The sequence below is a fragment of the Eptatretus burgeri genome, chromosome 9 (assembly GCF_056783735.1).
Source record: "Eptatretus burgeri isolate ZD-2024b chromosome 9, Ebu_testis_v1, whole genome shotgun sequence".
NCBI lineage: Eukaryota > Metazoa > Chordata > Myxini > Myxiniformes > Myxinidae > Eptatretus > Eptatretus burgeri.
In genome coordinates, this window is record NC_140969.1 from 24,339,767 (window position 1) to 24,357,266 (window position 17,500).

General features: G+C 42.3%; 1 protein-coding gene and 2 pseudogenes across 1 annotated transcript in view; 2 read left to right on the forward strand and 1 right to left on the reverse strand.

Annotated features, from left to right (window-relative positions):
- LOC147019725 (uncharacterized) overlaps nt 1–17,500 on the reverse strand; it is a 174,797-nt gene that overhangs the window by 102,069 nt on the left and 55,228 nt on the right. The window lies entirely within an intron of this gene.
- LOC147019727 (uncharacterized) lies at nt 5,545–6,680 on the forward strand (annotated as a pseudogene).
- LOC147019728 (uncharacterized) lies at nt 7,866–10,303 on the forward strand (annotated as a pseudogene).

The window sequence follows — 17,500 nt, forward strand, 5'->3', positions numbered from 1 at the left end:
CACTCTAGAATTACTGACTTCCTCCCCTCTCATAGACAATGTATGGCTCTCAATGAAACCCTTTCATCTGCTCACCCTGTCAAGGCTGGAGTACCCCAAGACAGAGTTCTAGGCCCCATATTATTCCTAATCATAATCAATGATCTCACTGACTCTCTGGAAAATCCTCTTTATCTCTTTGCTGATAACTCCACTCTCTGCCATGACATCCCTCATTCCCCTGACAGACAGGCAGCAGCCTGTTTCCTCTCCTCAGACCTTGACAAAAATCATAAACTGGTCAAATACAATTTTGCTTATGGATCCATGTTGTCCACTCCTTGTGTTTTCCCTTACCCCTCATCATTACCTGCATCCCTTGTTTGTCCGTCTCCGATTACATTCTCCCTCCATCCTGCTGTTGTTGTTTCCCCTTTCTCCTGCTGTTCCCTTTATGTTGTGTCCTGATCTGTTCTGTGTTATCACTCTTCCACAAGCCTAGACCATGTATTTAAATAAAATAAAGATTGCAAAAATGAAGATCATATCAATAAATTAATTCCAGGTTTTACTGCCATTTTCTGCAGTGTCTATTGCATCACCTTCTCTAACACATTGCATAAGTTATTCGTGCCTGTTGTATGTGTCCATTATGATATCCTTAAAAACAGTAAGTTTCCTGTTTGAAATTATTTTCAATTTTGTTTGATTGCCACACGCAGACAGAGTAAAAATATTATGTCACTTCTCTGCAAATGTGATATCGGGATGAATTCGGAGACAAAGTACGGTAAACCAAAAGACACATCTTCCTGTTTATGTTCAAAATATAACATTCAATTTAAAAAAGTTCGTCAATCACAAACAGATAAGACAGACACAGACTGATGGACATGAACCAATTAATTACTTAACCCCACTTTTAGCTTCACATGCATGGGTCACAAGACATCTCATTGCCAAAATACATTTACAATAGTGTAACAATGCCATATAAATATTAGCACAACATAATTATGATAGTGGGACGAATTATTTATTTTCCCATTTATATTGTGGACTGCTTTACATACAGTACCTAAGGTGTAAAACAGTCCACAATATAAATTCAATTTTAATGTGGTGCAATCTACTATGAGTCAACCATCTACCATGAACAAAGTTATCAATGTAAAAAGAAGTATTATGCTGGAAGCATGTGTGGGGGAAAATTAAATACAAATAAGGATAATGAATAACTATATGGAAGTTGAAATTAAACTTCATCATGACTAAAATGAAAAAAAACGTAAATTGAATTATGATGCAACATTTTGAAGCAATAACAACTTTTGGTGCCACATTGTGTGCCGAGAGGAGATGGAATACAGGAGCAAAAAATACAAATCAATACACCATAAAAACATATGAGGCCTTTCAATGAACACAACACTTACAATCTGTAGACTGCACTTACAGAAATGAAGGATTGCTTTTATAAGCGAGGAGACATAGGGAAGTCTTTGTCATAAACATAGCTTTCTGGCAGTCTGATGGGGGAAAAAAAACAAAAAATGTCATTCAAAGCTGAATGTTTGCGATTCCGAATGACTTTCTACGCTGCCAGAATATCAGTGCCTCGCATCCTTCTGCGCCGAACAGCCGATGCCCCGGAAAGCCTGCTCATCATACTTTTCTTTGATCCATAGGTGATGAATTTTCAGGTTTGTCCAAACTTACAATTATCTGAGTGCAATTTGAATCATTCAAATTCCATTCTATGTGATGTCTCATGGATTTTGAAAGCCAGAAAATCTTCTTGAATTGCAATTTTAACATTGTTAAAATCTCTTAAAGTGTATATACATAATATTTGTGAAAAAAAGATCGACATTTGGGATATTGTTCCTAATGGCTAAATACCTTGAGAAATTCAATAACAGCTTTTCATAAAATGCCAAAATTACAAGACATTATTCATTTTCCATTGTTCTCACCAACCCCTACATGCCCTCTAGAATAGTTCTGGCTGTGTTTACCTCTCTGCAATTACCTAATGTTGGTGTGTGTGTGGTGTACTATCCACCCACTGATGACGACTCTCTACATCCCTTTATTTCCTCAAATATGGATCAACTCATAATCACTAAACCTAACTCTATCATCTGCAACAATTTCAACGGTCTGTCTGGGTATTGAGTTGGCAACAAGCAGTCATGGCATTGCAGCAAAGGCCTTCTGTGACACTGTGGGTTTGATCTAATCTGTAAACTTGGTAATGACTAAATTTCCATCCAACCTCTCTTGTTCCTCTTCTGTCCTCATGGACTTGTCTGATCATTTTCTTGTCAAGGCCTTCATTTATCCAGCTATTGCAAGGGAGCAATCTCAGTGATGCAGAATATGGTTTTTCACACAGGCCAACTGGCAGGGACTTCAACCTGCTCTCACAAAATGATTAGACAACTATGTCCACAGCAACAAAGGTCCACTTTCTTTTATGCACTGGGTTATCAAATCCTGTCTGCAGTTTTCTTATCAATCCTCTTGACTCTGATACACTGAATACTGTGTGGAAGTAGTTGCAGTCAATCAGTTTGCTTACTTAGTATGGAAGCCAATGCAACTGAGGGGTAAATTACATTCATTCCATAAGGCTTGCAACAAGTATGCGTCCTTCTTTAGGCACAGCAATAAAATATCAAGTTACTAATCACAAGACAACTCTCCAACCAGTCTCCTTCTTCCAAGTGATGGGGTGCCTCATCCAGTCTGTCTCTGGTGTATGTTTCCCCCTCCATTCAGTCCCTCACTTCAAACAGCTATAATGCAGACTCTATTTAAGACAAGATGGAATGTCTAAACTATGTTTTTGCCTCCAAATCTCATGTACCTAACCCATCCCGTTATGTCTCCATCTTACCCTCACATAACCAATGACGACTACACTCAATGACATTATGCGCAAAGGTAGAAAAAGTTCTGTCTGGCCTTGATGCTGCTTCAGTGATGGTCCCAGATGGCATCAGTGCCCATGTTCTCAAATCCTGCTCTGCAATTCTTGCCTCCCCTCTATCTGCTCAATGCAGTCTGTCCTCCTTTGACCACCTCCCCCTCTGCATGGAAATCAGCAAACATCACCCCCATCCACAAGATAGGTGCAAAAACAGACCCGACTAACTGTAGGCCAGTGAGCTTGCTTCCAATCACAAGCAAAATTACTGAATATAGTCTGGCAGCCAAAGGCCAAATTTCCCTCCAACCCCAAAATGTCTGATATAGTTTTTTCTCTGCTGATTATTTATCATTGGGGTGTATATAATGAGAATCTAGGGTGATGTGGACTGGTCACCCTTGAGCAATTTTAAATATTCAAGATGGCGTCCAAGATGGCTGCCACGAAGGACCAAAATTAGAAAATTCCCATTATTCCAATGTTGTCTGCCATAGATCAATGATTTTTATGCCAAGATATATGTTTTTGGGTCCAATAATTTCGATAGAAAGGGTTTGAGAAGTATTGGATGTACCGTTGTTATGGTAACTAGCAATATGGCTAGCATTAAGTCGGTAAAAGGTGGTTAAAATGGCAAAACTGCCATAAATTTCAACAAAATGTTTATTAGAGCATTGTTTTTATTTTTGAGGTATATGCTAATGACCACAATGTATTGGATAAAATAGGTTTGACGAGTTACGATTTTCTGTTGCCATGGTAACCATCTAAAATGACCATTCAGATGTTTGAAATGTGTTAAAGATATTGGTTCACGAGTCAGTAAGTGACCGCTATATTCGTTATTGGTGTGTGTGTCTGTCTGTCTGTCTGTCTGTCCCAAGCATAGCTCCGTGGGTTTTGATCCGATCCTGATAAAATTTTGGTGGGAGGTTTATATCATGATCTAGTTGTGTTTTCCTGAGAATGGGCGTGGTGCGCCCATTATGGGCGGAGCCACGCCCAAAAAACGTATTTTTAGGGGGTAGCCGATTTCAATTTGCATCTTCTCTGAGGGGGTTTGTGGAATCTGGTAGGGGTTTCGGTATTTGGAACCTGCATAGCCCCACGGAGCTCGATTTTTCATTTTCGTCCCAAGGTCAAGGTCACAAGGTCACGAACTTAGAAAATTGCGAATTTTGACATAAAAATCCATCTTCTCCGAGGGGGTTTGTCGAATCTGGCAGGGGTTTCAGTATTTGGTTAGCCCAATAGCACCTGCATAGCCCCACGGAGCTCGATTTTTCATTTTCGTCCCAAGGTCAAGGTCACAAGGTCACGAACTTAGAAAATTGCGAATTTTGACATAAAAATCCATCTACTCCGAGGGGGTTTGTCGAATCTGGCAGGGGTTTCGGTATTTGGTTAGCCCAATGGCACCTGCATAGCCCCACGGAGCTCGATTTTTCATTTTTATTCCAAGGTCAAGGTCACAAGGTCACGAACTTAGAAAATTGCGAATTTTGACATAAAATCATACGACCACCCAAACTTTGAGAGATAGGATGACAATATTTTTTATGCATAATCTTGAGGTCATTAACCACCTCAAGTCTTGAAACCATTTTGCTCTATCTCGAACACCTTGCCCGTGGCGCCCCCTTCAATTTGTTTTTACACTGATTTCATCAAAGTATGGATAATCCGAGGAGTGCGAAGTGCCATATAGCCTATATGACGTTATATTGTTCCTGGAATGTTCCAGAGGAAGTTTTGCACCAAAGGTCATAATCCTTGACCTTTGACCTTTAAAGTTCACAAAGGTCAAAATTTTCAAAGTTGCGGGAATCGAACCGGGTTTTTGACCTTCTTTAACGAATTAACTCCAATAAGCTATAGCACGTATCCTGTTTCCTTATTTTAATGTCCACAACATTGTTTTGTGACCTTTAAAGGTTATGCAAAGGTCAAATTTTGAAAGTTGCTGAACGAAACCAGGTTTTCGACATTTTGCAGCTAATAAATCTGTCACCCGTACCACATCATGTTGATCATTTTTATAACTTGGTCAAAAATGATCACATTGTTTCATTCTTGATTTCTGAAACAATCAACATCGTCAAATACCACTCGTGAACCATTGCCGTCTCCAGACTTGTATAACATAAAACCGTACATTTTTGGCCTTAGTTAAATGTTTTCTAACCCTTAGATCATGATGGGATGGATATGATAAACTGTTTGATGTTGCCTTGTTGACAACCAAGATGCTACCATAATGGGTACTGTAAAGTTTTGATAAACATGTTTTTTCTACTCACATCACATTGATTACCATTACGTTTCAAATATTCTGATGACAATAGGCATCTAAAGTTGGAATGACATGATGCGACGTATACAGAGCATTCTTTCTCTCCCTAAGATTGTCAACATTAATACTTAATTAATATTTTCTTTCTTTGTTTTAATCTCGAGCTAAACCATGGAGCAGGGCTGCATCTTTAAGTTCCGGTATGGCACTGTGTGTGATGAGAAGACATCGCTCTCAGAGACTACTGGTGTGGCACGAATAGAAACAATTATCAATGCGAGCAAAGTTTATGGGGACACCTTGCATGTAGAACTTGAAACACAGCTTGCTGAAAATGAGAACTTGAAGATCTACTACCACAGAAGGTCATGCTGACTGTCACCAGAAACAAGATAAAACTCATCGACCTAATATGCAAGGACATGGCATCCCACAAGGATGACTTCACACAGCACATGCTTGTTCTCACTGGAAGTGACCCTGTGCCAGTGGAGATTAATAGTGGTGTCATCATCAAGCGCCAGGACATGAAAACAACGCAGGAGGAGGCGGATACCATGATTGTTCAACAAGTGGCAGAGGTGAAGGCAAAGAAAGTGCTTGCAGTTGCAGACGACACTGACATCTTTGTTCTTCTGCTTCACTTCTGTTGCCAAGGTGGCATACCAGCTTCAACCTCGGTCTTGATGGTTCGCCAATTCATGGTCATGCAGTGATTGATATCAGTGCCACCGTTGATCAGCATCGTGAAATCATCCCAGACCTGTTAGCAAGACATGGACTCACTGGTTGCGATACAGTGGCAACATACTTCAGAATTGGGAAGGCTGTGGCACTCAGAGTTCTGAGAGCTGGTGTTCATGCCCTAAGCTATATAGGTGACACAAGTCGCGTTCTGTCGGAGGTCACCTCACACGCAACACCATTCATTCTGGCCTGTTATGGACAGACTAAATGTACGTCATTGACAGAGGCACGCCAGAAAATGTGGGTAAGCAAAGTGAGCCGGAGTGTGGCTGGTGCACCAAAGCTGGCTACCTTGCCTCCAACAAATGAGGCAATCAAGGAAAATGTGCCCCCCCCTCACCTTCAGGTGGCAGTCTGGAGGAATGCACTGCAACCAGATCCACCGAGAATGCATCCAACAGCATTTGGATGGTCACAGGAAGATGGCGCTAAAACACTTTTCCTAACAACTCTTTCCAGTGACATCCCTCTAGCACCAGATGATTTACTGAAACTCGTCAGATGTTCCTGCAGTAGTGAGATCCCATGCAAGACACAAATGTGTGGTTGCAACAGTGCAAACCTTGCCTGCTCAGTGTTCTGTGCATGTCAGGGTGGCCAGGGTTGTTTCAATGAAAGAAGAAAGCAGGTTCTACAGGCAGACGACGATGATGAAAATGACTAAATTTCTCTCAACTGAACCTGGGAACGTATACACATCTGTATCCATCTGCAAATACACAATGACCCATTGTGTCAGAACATTAATTTTGTGACACCACTCTAAACTGAAATGCCTGCAAGCCAAATCTTGAACCTGTGCAGATAATGAGGGCGAAGATACATGTAGATACATCTTGACTCCACTGATAGCTGTAGATTATTTTCTAACATGAACATTCGTGTGTGCTCACGTAGTTTCTTTAATGGTAGTTACCACCTACATGTAATCTATGGTATTCTCGATGCAATTCCATTTTTGATATTCTTTGCAATCTTTGTGGTCAATTTGATAGCATTTCCTGTGGTCATCTTGTATGGCCCTAAATGATAATATCCAAGAACAAATCATACTGCTCTTTGTTGTTCATCTTTGTTGTTTAGTTTCGGCCATCAAAGCGGTCGTTTTGGAAGCGATTTAAGGTGGTTACCATGGAAACAGAAAATCTTAAACTCATTCATCCTTTTTATCGAATTTATTGCAGTCAATGTTATATAACTAGGAAATACAAAGAATGTTCTATTCATATTATCTTCGATGTTATGGCAGTTTTGTCATTTTTACCGCCTTTATGGTAGCCATATTGCTTAATTACCATAGCAACGGTATAGTGGAGGGGGGGGGGCAACGTAACAGATTGGGATTCCCGTTGGTTTTACATGTTAATTTTTTGCAACTATTATGAATGTGTTCTTAGCATTGCCAGGAAGTGGAAAAATGTTGTCGCCATTTTTTATGTGGACCTTCAGTAACCTTGACACAACATCAAAGCTGAAAGGTCATTTTTGACCCAACGTACAGTATTAATCACACTTTGTTTCAGTCTGGAGTGCCAGAATGTTACATTGTGTTTTCTAAAGTGTTTCTGACAAATATTCAATCTGAACTAACAGTGCCTTCATTACAGAATGTCTGTTTATCCTGTTTATGATCATACAACTAACTTCTTGTTGAACTTCGCAGCCATGACCCATCCAAACCAGCATATAATACTGAGATCTCACATTCTCCTCTTCAGCTAACTTTTGCATGATAGTTAAGACCTTAGAAATAAGAAATACACATCTACAATCATTTGCAAAAGTTTAGGATCACCCTGAGAAAATGTCAATTTGGCAACCCTGGACTGTCAAGGGTTTGGCAAATGGACATTTGGCAAATGTCAAGGTATTGCATCATCCACTCATAGATGTTGCGTCACCCGCCTAGAACATTCAGACGTGTGCTTGTACTTGCTTCTAGAACCATTGGCAGGTGTCTGTTGTGAATTCTGATTTTTTTACCTTGTTTTTTTGTGATTTTGGTCCTGCGGAAAAATGGGCAAAAAAACGTCTCTGACAGAGGTTCAACGGGCTGACATTTTCTCAGGGTGGTCCTAAACTTTTGCAAATGATTGTACATTCACCCTAAATTTCGCGTGTTGCAGATTGAAGTGAATGAGCCATTAAGGGGGAGTCACACAAGATGGAGCCTAGTACCAGTAAGAAACTAAGACCAGAAACTCATTTCAAACTGTGTATTCAGTGTCAGGAGCCTGGCACTGGTGTCCTAGTGTCTGAACCATCAGAGGAAGCCTACTCAAAGTTAACCCAGTTTGTGCACGAAAGAGGACAGCATGGAGATGCTAATTATGCACAGATCAGTGGGCGATTGCATGGGTACACTGCCTCCAATCTAAAAGATATGAAAGCAAAGTGGCACAGAAAATGTTATGGATCTACTTGTCACAGTGGTCACCTTAAGCATGCCAAGGCACGATACCAGAAGGCCTGCCAAGAAGGAGAGAGTCAGCATCCACAGCAGAGGCATGGACGGCCTTCTTCTGCAGCCACTAGTGTATCAGACTCTGCTGAAAGTGAGACTCTTCACTTCACACGTTCAGCAACATCTCATTTCAATGCAAAGCAGTGTTTCTTCTGCCAAGAAGACAGGAAGGAGCCAGTTCATGAGGTGTGTACATTCAGTGCAGGGAAACAACTGCAAAAGGCTGTTGATGAAAGCAAGAATCAAACTTGGAAGGTGCAGCTGAGTGCCACCATCACTGCCAGTGCCACCATCACGAAGGATGATGCTCGTGCCATTGATGTAAAGTACCACCTCTCATGCTGGGTTCACAATGACCAGCGTGGTGCAACCAGCAGCAGTGAGGACAAAGCGTATACACAGCAAGAAGCTAATGTTGGCAAAGTAGTCTCAGACATTGAGTTTGTCAGCCTAATTCGCACTCTGCTCCAGGCTGGAGAAGTTGTCACCATGACAGACCTCAAGTCAGCCCACTCTAATATGCTTGAATCCAATGGTGTACACATGAAGCCATCTACATGAGATATCAAGGAGAAGATCACCGTTCACATCGATGATGTCCATTTCATGAAATTGAAACGACGGAATGAGCCAGACCGTGTGTTCACAACAGCTGTCCGCGATGCGGATATGGAGGATGCTATGGCAAAGACTACTGAAAGTGACATTAGGCAACTGTTTGAGAGTGCTTCTGTACTCCGAGCTGCCATTATTGCCCAGAACAAGCACCCATAGGAATTCAAAGGAGAACTGAGCAATGAAGATGCTGAACAACATCTTCCAAAAGCACTCTCTGCCTTCATTCGCTGGTTGGTTGCAGGACCAGATGCAAACATTGAAACAGACACAGTCCGTTCTGCCACCATTCATCGAGATGTTCTAACCATCAGTCAGAACATCATGTATTGCTTCAAGTCAAAGTGCCAAGTCACATACAAGCCAAAACAACCAGATGCTCCATTCCGCCATCATTTGGAATGGCCACAACTGCTCTCTGTTGGCATTGCAGTTCATCAGTCCACTAGGAGCAAGAAGCTCCTTGAATTCCTGCATGGGTTTGGCCTCTCTGTAGATTACACAAGGATCCTGAGGCTTGAAACCCAACTGGCCAATGCAGTCATAGAGGCAACCCAGGAACAAGGAGCATATTTGCCAGCAACAATGTGCAAGGGGACATTCATTTTCTTTGCCATCAACAACAGTGACTTCAATGAGGACACACCAGATGGGAAGTGGACCCTACATGCAACAGCCACCACACTATCAATGTAAAAAACCTTCAATTGACCCACAGAGCACAAGGAAGTTGAGGCTGAATGACCAAAAAGCCAGGGACCACGCCCTGAAGGGCCTGACTGACCCAGATTTCATCTGCTGCCATGCACCTAATGCAAAGGCAGCTGAAGGTACCATCTTTGCTGGATTCCATCCTGGAGCAAATGTAGGAGCAATCGAACCCTATTCTGCACAAGACTCTGTGTGGCTACTTTCTCGGGCAATCATGCGCACTACTGAAGCCATGGACATTCAAGCCATGGATGTCATCACACCAGACAATCAAAATGTGCCTCAGGATGTCCAGGCCATGGATATCAGTCCAGCAGACGATCAACAGGCTTCAGGGGATGTTCAAGCCATGGATATCAACGAACCTGTAGTTCCTGAGGGATCACAGCAGCCAACTGCCACAGCTTTCCTTGGTGAGTCAACAGCCATGCAAGATCCAGAACAGCCAGCACGTCAACAGGGTGACAGTGGCAAATGTCATAACATCCCTACCTGGGCAGCCTTCAACTCTCTCCTGTCATCTGAAAAACCTTTGACAGAGGTCAGTGCCCTGCCTTAGATAGCTGCACCTGCCCATGAATGGCAAACACTAATCACAGTCCTGAAACAGACACGACAAATCAATTGCATGGTCATGGGACCTGACAGGAAGACCGTTATCACCTTGGACATGGCCTTATATGAACGAGCCAAACAGCTTGAGATGACAAGGGATGATTGCAAGGGCAAGTGGGTGCTGAGACTGGGTGAGATGCATACTGTGATGGCTGCATTGCGGGCAGCTGGGAATGCCATCGAAGACAGTGGGCTTGACGAGGCTTGGAGTGAAGCTGACATCTATGGTCCAACCACAAGACAGATCCTGGAAGCCAAGCAAATGAAAAGAGCCCTGGAAGCACACATGACTACAGTCCAGGCCCTCTATGATCTCTATGTAGAAGAATTCTTCCTAGATCATCCTCATCTGAAGGGGCCATGTGTAGAGGCAGCACAGCAGCTTGACCAAAGTTGTGTTCAACACCGTCAACAAGAGATGTTGAAGGAGCAGTAAAATATGCTAACAATTCTTGATTCCCAAAGGGTACTGAAAATGATGGTCCAATTTGATAAGAAGAAGGGATCACAAAGTTCACACTTCAAGTTTGTGTGGACCTACTGTACATGAGGATGGTATTACTCATATATTCATTCATCCGTGCCACCCGTGATGGTCTTTGGGAGCTGCACCTGTCGTCCCTTGATGCTCTGTGCAAGTACTTCTTTGCTTATGACAAGCAGAAGTATGCCAGGCTGGTTCCACTTTACCTTGCGGAGATGACAGCCCTTCAGAGCACAGATCCAGACATACATCAAGAGTTCATTGATGGAAACTTTGTAGTCAACAAAAACCAGATCCCATTCTGTGCCATTGGAGTGGATCATGCTCTTGAGCATATCAACCGCATCATGAAAGTCACTGGAGGACTTGTGGGCATTACACAGAATGCCAGTGCTCGGGAGAGATTCTTCCTTACAGCTCCAGAGCTTAGTAGGCTTGCTGAAGAAGCACATGTGATGGCTGGCTCACCAACAACTACACGTAAGGAACATCATGACCTGTCACTGGCTGTCTGGACAAGACAGGAAGAGAACATTGCTCGGCTCAAGACTGTGCTCATATCGTCCATGAATCCTATGAAGTACGAGGGTGTAGACCTGCCCAACATCATCACAAAGGTTGTGATGCCAGCTGAGGTGCAGAAAGATGTGTGCAACCAAGAAGACATTGGGCAGCAGAAGTATGCCAACTTTGTTGAGGAACACATCAACATGAATGAGGTCAGTATCTGGGCCAGAATGAAGAAGGTTCAACTGAAGACATGGAAAAGTGCAAGGAAGTTGGTGAAACACAAAGTGGCTGATCAGGTAGTGGAGCTCAAGGACGACAGATCACTATCTGCCCGCATGTTGATTGTTGCACGCTCACGCTCCGAGATGAACCTCAAGGAGATCATTGGCCAGCATGAGTTCACATCTCTCCCACGAGCCTTGTTCACAGTGAGTGGTGAACTCCTACCATGCACAGACAAAAGCAAGCTGATGGCTGTACTTGAGGACCTCCCAAACAAAATTAGTGTTGATCTGCAGCCAGAGGATGTCACCAATGACATTGTTCCCTTGACACCAAGGAAGGCAACTGTAATTGATGGAATGGCAATTGTCCAGGCAATGGGTAAGCCACCTTGGGTCAAGACATGTGCTCAATGGGCTGACCACTTCATAGCTACAATGGACAGCAAGTGCAGAGAATATGATGAGCTCCATCTAGTCTTTGACCGTTATGATCTTCCCACTTCACTGAAAGAGGCCTCAAGGGAGAGATGCCTGGGTCGTAAGCCAGCAACTGCTTACCTCGTCACAGACAATACACAAATTGGCAAGGTGTCAGCAAAGCAGTTCCTATCCAGTACCGCAACCAAAGATGAACCGACAGTTTATCTTGCAAAGAAAGCTCTCCACCACTTTGAGGGTAAGCCCAAGGTCTTCATAGTGACTTTGCGGCAAGAGGTCCTCTCAAACTCCATGGATGTTCAACATCTCTGCAGCTCCCAAGAAGAAGCTGACACGAGACTTATCCTGCACAGTCTGGATGCTGTTCGAAGAGGAGCAACAGAACTCTACATTCAGTCACCTGACACTGACGTTTTTGTCCTTGCAATCCACCGTTACCATCAGCTCTGCAGGAACACATACTTTGTCACCAGTGTGGGGAACAAGAAGCGAGTAATCTCACTGGGACCAATCGTGAATGCACTTGGTGATGCAAAGGCTGAAGCTTTACCAGGATTTCATGCCTTCAATGGAGCTGATGTAACAGGTCGATTTGCAGGCAAGGGAAAGCTGACCTGTTGGCAAGCACTTAGCAGATGCTCCATGGAGGTTTTTATCTGCATTTGCTGCCGTAGGGACGTCCGAGAAGCTGGAAGTTGACACTGAACGAGCCATTGAGACATTTGTTTGCCAGCTCTATGAGCCTGGTAGCACTGTGGTGGATGTTGGTGATCTCAGATGGAAGCTTTTCACCAAGAAACAACTGGAGGCTCAAAAGCTACCTCTGACACGAGGAGCCTTACATGAAGCCATTGCCCGGGCACATTACCAGGCCATGGTGTGGCGTCAGGATAACATTCCTCACCCTCAGCTACCACCAGCAACAACCTACGGGTGGAAGGAAGAGGGGGGTACGCTAGTACCAGTACCAACAAAGGATACTCCAGCTCCAGCCACAGTTACTCACCTCATCAAATGTGGGTGCAAGAAGACCAGTTGCACATCACACTGTTCCTGTCGGTCGCAGGGCCTCAACTGCTCCGAGATGTGTTTGTGTGGAGCCGATGAGGAGGTGTGCAGTAATGTCAACCAGGCACTCTTAGGAATTGAAGAAGCTGAAGAAGGAGGAGATCCTTCCATCTAACTATGAACACAAACACTAAATGAACATTGAAGTTCTATCCTACATTAGCTGACCAGAACCAGCCAGATGGTGGACTGAAATAACTAAATAAAACATGTTTGAGCTGTGAGATTATCACTGAATTTAAAATTTAGAAGTCAAAAACCCCAAAAAAGTTTGAGTTGTTGAAAGGAGTGTTTTTTTCTTAATTATTATATTACTTTTAGCAATATATTGGGTGTTTGCTTTGCATACAGAATGTATTTTGGGGTAATATAATGAAATTATTTTGCACAATTTGGACTGTAATTTGAAATTGAGAGAAAAGTATAAAGAAATCAACAAAAAAATGGCGACATCAATTTTTGGAAAGTTAAATCCTTCCAGAACACAGTCCAACCAGTGGCCAAAAATTAACATTTGAAACCAACAGGAAAACACTGGCCCCCCACTAGTACATCCAATACTTCTCAAACACTTTGTATTGAATCCATTTGACACAAAAACATATATCTTGGCCAAAATATTATTGCTTTATGGCAGAAAACATTAATTAAAAATAACAGGAATTTTAGTCCTTCGTGGCAGCCATCTTGGACGCCATCTTGAATATTTAAAATTTCTCAAGGGTAACAGTTCCACACCACTCGAGATCTCATCATATACACCCCAAAGATGAATAATCAGCAGAGAAAAAAACTATTTCAGAGAATTAGGGGTCACTCCCCTTGGCTGCAAGACTAATGCATTATTGTTTCTGATGTCATGTCTTTCTTGTTGTCAATTAGCTTGAACTCTGACCATCAGTTTGAATTATGTCCCAGTAATTCAACTCAGGACATGCAACTGCCCCTCCCTCCGCAATTGTTGGATACCCTCAATCTCAAACAAGAGACGAGAACAATTTCCCTGGAGATATCTCAGACATTTGACAGTCTGGCATCCTGCTTTGCTTGCCAAGTTCTCTGTCTGCAGCACAGAAGGTCACCTTCATTTTTGGAGTTCTGACTTCCTCCACTGATGAAGTCAATGTGTTACCCTCGATGTAACCCTCTCCTCCCCTTTCCCAGTGGAGGCTGAAGTTCCACAAGGCAGTGTTTTGAGCCAGCCGTTTTGATCCTCATCTATATAAATGACCAGATATGGCAAGCCCTTTTAATTTTTGCAGATAATTCCACATTGTGTCATACATTACACCCCAATCCCTTTGTGAGGGAGAGCACAGCAACCTATGTCTCTGTCTATCTCTCAAATGTGTATATATATATATATATATATATATATATATATATATATATATATATATATATACATATATACATATATACATAAATATACATATATACATATATATACATATACATATATACATAAATATACATATATACATATATATACATATATATATATATATATATATATATATATATATATATATATATATATATATATATATATATATATATATATATATATATATATATATATATATATATATATATATATATATATATATATATATATATACACATATATATATATATATATATATATATATATATATATATATATATATATATATATATATATATATATATATATATATATATATACAGGGTGTCCCAAAAAATGTACCCACTCTTTAAATGATAATTAATAAATGTGTTGTTTATTGACTTAGAAACAACATTAATGGTTAAATGTATAAATGGATAAATGCATGTTTACAAATGTTCAAACTGACGACCATCACGTTCCAAACACAGCCGATAACGCGGACCAATGGATTCAACAGCGTTACAAATCATTTCATTTGGAACTGCAAGACATTGTCTTTCAATTTCCTCTTTCAGCTCATCGACTGTTGCTGGTTTTGAGCCGTAACCTTATCTTTGAGATATACCCATAAAAAGAAGTCCATTGGAGTGAGGTCTGGGGAACGTGCAGGGAATTCAACACTACCTCTTCGCCCAATCCATCTGTTCGGAAAAGTTGCTTCGAGATAGGCCCTTACATCACGGTGGTAGTGGGGAGGTGCTCCATCTTGCTGAAAGTAAATCTCTTCGTCAGCAAATATCTCTTCGACACGTGGACCGACGGATTCCTGCAGCAAGTTTAAGTAAACATCCCCATTGACAGTTTGGTAAAAAAAAAGAATGGCCCGAGGATGCCCAATGCTGATATCCCACACCACAATCTAACCCCTGGTCAGTTTAAATGGTGTTCCATTATAATATGCAGATTTTCAGGAGCCCAGTAGGTGCAATTGTGTCGGTTAATTGAACCATTTAACTTGAAGCTGGCCTCATCGCTCCAAACAATTTTGGATGGAAATGCTGCATCTTCTTCACATTTGCCCAGGTACCACTCACAAAATTCAGCTCTCCGGTCAGGATCGTCTTCATTTAGAGCGTGGATTAATGTTGGAATGTAACTTTTCCAATTAATTCGCTTCAAAATGCGATGGGCGCTTGATGTTGGGATTCCTGTCTCAAGAGCCATTTGTCATACAGATTCCCGTGGGGATCAGTGGAGGGTTTCCAGCAATTGAATTTCCTTTGCAGGGGTGGTTGATGACTGTGGTCTTCCTGAACGCTCCTTATGGACGTCATACACAGTTCCATCTGTTTCAGACATATCTCGGATGCGAGCAATGGTGCGTCGCGTTGGTAGATCTTTGTGAAAATGTCTTCTAAATTGTCCTTGCACTTCCATGATATTTTCGTGCTTCCAGTAGCACTTCAGGATAAATTTTCTTTCTTCAACACCAAGTCGTACTTCTGCCATTATTAGGGTCAATTTGATCTGAAAAAAAAGGATTAATTAAATGAGTTATGAGGAGCCAAAATGTGAGTACATTTTTTTGGGACACCCTGTATAGAAACATAGATACATGCACATATTATAGATATATATGTATATATATATATATATATAAATATATATAAATATACATATATATATATATATATATACATATATACATATACACACATACACGATACGACCCGTGAACCCAATGGGTTCCGTTTTGACAGCCGTTGATGAAAAAAATCATTTCAAGAAAGAAAAGAGATAGTTCCAGAAACTTGATATTGCACTTGTATGATATTGATATTGTATGTCAGGTCAGGTTCGATCTGTGACCTGCTACAGGTACCATGTAAACCTGTACTAACCTGTTCCATGGTCGGGTTGTCGGCGACTAAACCGTCTCCCCCACCAGGTTTTGTGGTGAGGGGGGTGTTTGGATATGGACACCCAGCAGGATTAAAAACAAAACCTGTCAAAGGGCGGAGGAGCTCCTTGTGAGCCAACGGCCATCCATATCTAGTGCCCAACTGTGTCTGCGGACGTCCTCCTGTAGTTGGGTTACTTCTTATTAGGAGGTTGGTGGCAGGATTTGCACTCCGGCCACCGTAAAACCCTTCATTCCGCAAAACGTAAAAACGCAAAAAAATCTGAAAACCCACTCCGTGGGAGTACCTCCTGTGCAGCTTCCCTTCGCAGGGCAGCTCACCGGATGACGGGATTGGGGCAAAGCCTTCGGGACCCCAATCTTTGATCGGAGGGGAAACCACGGGTAACATCCCTGGGTCAGATTGCGGGAGAGTGTGTGGGAGTGGTGCTGAGGTGTCGTCCACCAGACGGCGGTCTCCTTGGGTTAACCTGAGGCGGACCCTTCGGGTGGGTGCCTGGAATGTCCTATCCCTAAGAGAGAGGATGATCACCTGTCTCTGTTATCATCTGAGCTCAAGCGTTTGGACATCGGGATTGCAGCTCTCTCCTGAGGTTCCGAGACCGGATTGCGGCGAGATAATGGTGGGTGGTTACACCTACTATTGGTCTGGTCGCTCTGATGGTTACCATACCCAAGGAGTTGCTGTAGCTGTGTCCAATAAGCTGACCCCAATGATAATTGAGGTAACACCGGTCAACGAGCGTATTATGAGATTAAGGATTCGTCACTCCTTAGGTGTCATTTCCCTGGTCTCTGTTTATGCTCCGACTGAGGCGAGTGATCTCACCGTGAAGGATGCATTCTACGCCACACTCGAGTCTGTGGTTGATCAGTGCCCCAGACGAGATACACTTCTAGTCTTGGGGATTTCAATGCATCGACTGGAACTGATAGGGATGGTTATGAGGTGTGTGTTGGTCCCCATGGGTCAGGAACTATGAACCAGAATAGCACTAAGTTCCTTGACTTTGCAAGAAGTCATTGACTTAGGGTGGCTGGTTCATGGTTTCAGCGCCCAGAAGCTCATCGCTGGACTTGGTATTCCAACGCTGGCGGTGTGGCAAAGGAGATTGACCATGTCC